Raw genomic sequence first — 2,926 nt, forward strand, 5'->3', positions numbered from 1 at the left:
TTCCAGTGGAGGAGTGCAGAGGGTATGAATGTGGGGGGTGTTCATAGACACAACAAAGGCTTTTAAAAATGTCCACAATCTTCTCGGCCACATGTCCTTAGTACACCCCACCTCAATACAGTTCAAATAACAATACACAACTTTAAAGCAACCTCCCTTTTAACTAAAATGTCCACCCAAATACTTCTGGCAGGGCAATAATAGTCCAGCTCCAATGAACTTCACTGGGAAGTGCATTAGTAAAATAGCGAGTCTGTTTCAGGGTAAAGCACTGGAACGAAAGAGGGAAGAGAAAGAGAGAAGGGGAACCAGAGAGATCTTAGCTGTGGTCTCCAGGCGTGCCGGTGTACTGTCTGACTGTCCGTTGGTTTGTAGGATAAAGCTTCGCAACAATGTTGCTACTAATCCATGCGATCCATAACCGGCGCGGTCCCAAACGAAAACAACCACGCCATAGAGCGATCACACCGAGGATTGAGTTAAATACATTATAAACTACCAGTCAACATCATTATCATGACAGAACATACTTCATGTACAGTATACTAACCAGAAGTAAGAAGTAAGAAGTAAGAATTACATTTGTGGTGTTGAAATCTGTGCCATCTGCTCCAAGAGAGTTACAAGTTCCCTTTCTGTGAAACCAAAGAAAGAGAAGTACTGTGAGGTTTAGTTTTCAAATGGAAACAGTACACACCAATACATCCAGATCATTCCTTTTCAGGGGGTAAACAAACAAGTACAACTAAAATGTTATTTAATCTCAACTAGTTTACCTGTAGTCATGAGCAGGATGAATACCAGGTTGGAGTGTTGAGATTCACCACCCTGCAGAGATGGAAGATGGTGGAGAAGAAGATACAAAAGCACCATCATCATCATCATCATCATTATCATGACAGAACATACTTCATGTGCAGTATACTAACCAGTCAACATCATTATCATGACAGAACATACTTCATGTACAGTATACTAACCAGTCAACATCATTATCATGACAGAACATACTTCATGTGCAGTATACTAACCAGTCAACATCATTATCATGACAGAACATACTTCATGTGCAGTATACTAACCAGTCAACATCATTATCATGACAGAACATACTTCATGTGCAGTATACTAACCAGTCAACATCATTATCATGACAGAACATACTTCATGTACAGTATACTAACCAGTCAACATCATTATCATGACAGAACATACTTCATGTGCAGTATACTAACCAGTCAACATCATCATCATGACAGAACATACTTCATGTGCAGTATACTAACCAGTCAACATCATTATCATGACAGAACATACTTCATGTACAGTATACTAACCAGTCAACATCATTATCATGACAGAACATACTTCATGTACAGTATACTAACCAGTCAACATCATTATCATGACAGAACATACTTCATGTACAGTATACTAACCAGTCAACATCATTATCATGACAGAACATACTTCATGTACAGTATACTAACCAGTCAACATCATTATCATGACAGAACATACTTCATGTACAGTATACTAACCAGTCAACATCATTATCATGACAGAACATACTTCATGTGCAGTATACTCAATGAAAAATGATATGAGAAGAAATACTATGATATGAAAGTATGAGACGACACACAAGGCCTGATAAGAGGAACACCTGTTCATAATTACAACATACATAATACTAACATACGTACTACTAACTGGCTTATTACATTAAAAGTTCCTAACAGTCATCTGCAGGAGAATTAGTCCCTCACTCTGCGGCCATCTGTCAATTTCCCCTCTCAAAGATCTCTCCTCACCTCTGAAGACTGTAGCACCTTGTTTTAACAAATCATTCTATTCTGATACTACAATTTCTCTTTTCTCGATAGAGGGGTCTTCACATCCAGACCACCACACAGGCCTATCAAATACAATTGATGGTGATTCAGTTCATGGATCCTCCTACTGTGTGTATTTATACTACTGTGTGTATTTATACTACTGTGTGTATTTATACTACTCTGTGTATTTATACTACTGTGTGTATTTATACTACTGTGTGTATTTATACTACTGTGTGAGAGCTCTAACCAAATCATTCCAAGGTATGTATTTATTTTAGTACCTGCCAATGAACTAGTTGAACTTGAACAAAGATAAAATAATATAGAAGTACTCTTACCATGTTGAAACAGGACTCCAGTAACAGAGACTCTTACCATGTTGAAACAGGACTCCAGTAACAGAGACTCTTACCATGTTGAAACAGGACTCCAGTAACAGAGACTCTTACCATGTTGAAACAGGACTCCAGTAACAGAGACTCTTACCATGTTGAAACAGGAGTCCAGTAACAGAGACTCTTACCATGTTGAAACAGGAGTCCAGTAACAGAGACTCTTACCATGTTGAAACAGGAGTCCAGTAACAGAGACTCTTACCATGTTGAAACAGGAGTCCAGTAACAGAGACTCTTACCATGTTGAAACAGGAGTCCAGTAACAGAGACTCTTACCATGTTGAAACAGGACTCCAGTAACAGAGACTCTTACCATGTTGAAACAGGACTCCAGTAACAGAGACTCTTACCATGTTGAAACAGGAGTCCAGTAACAGAGACTCTTACCATGTTGAAACAGGAGTCCAGTAACAGAGACTCTTACCATGTTGAAACAGGAGTCCAGTAACAGAGACTCTTACCATGTTGAAACAGGAGTCCAGTAACAGAGACTCTTACCATGTTGAAACAGGAGTCCAGTAACAGAGACTCTTACCATGTTGAAACAGGAGTCCAGTAACAGAGACTCTTACCATGTTGAAACAGAGTCCAGTGGGAGCTCTTTCTCACCGTCACTAGAACAGTAGAAACACGTAGACGGACACTGATGGACTTCCTCTTCTCTTCTTCTCTTTTTGTCATAGTTTTTTT

At 39.1% G+C, this 2,926-nt stretch overlaps 1 long non-coding RNA gene across 1 annotated transcript; it reads right to left on the reverse strand.

Annotated features, from left to right (window-relative positions):
* On the reverse strand, window positions 1-2,498 carry LOC120036612. Its single transcript, XR_005474587.1, has 3 exons — window positions 2,328-2,498; window positions 777-828; window positions 1-635 (listed from the first exon to the last, which is right to left on the reverse strand). It is a non-coding gene; the product is annotated as an uncharacterized LOC120036612 (long non-coding RNA).
* Between the last annotated feature and the right edge of the window lie 428 nt (window positions 2,499-2,926).

The sequence above is a fragment of the Salvelinus namaycush genome, unplaced genomic scaffold (assembly GCF_016432855.1).
Source record: "Salvelinus namaycush isolate Seneca unplaced genomic scaffold, SaNama_1.0 Scaffold139, whole genome shotgun sequence".
NCBI lineage: Eukaryota > Metazoa > Chordata > Actinopteri > Salmoniformes > Salmonidae > Salvelinus > Salvelinus namaycush.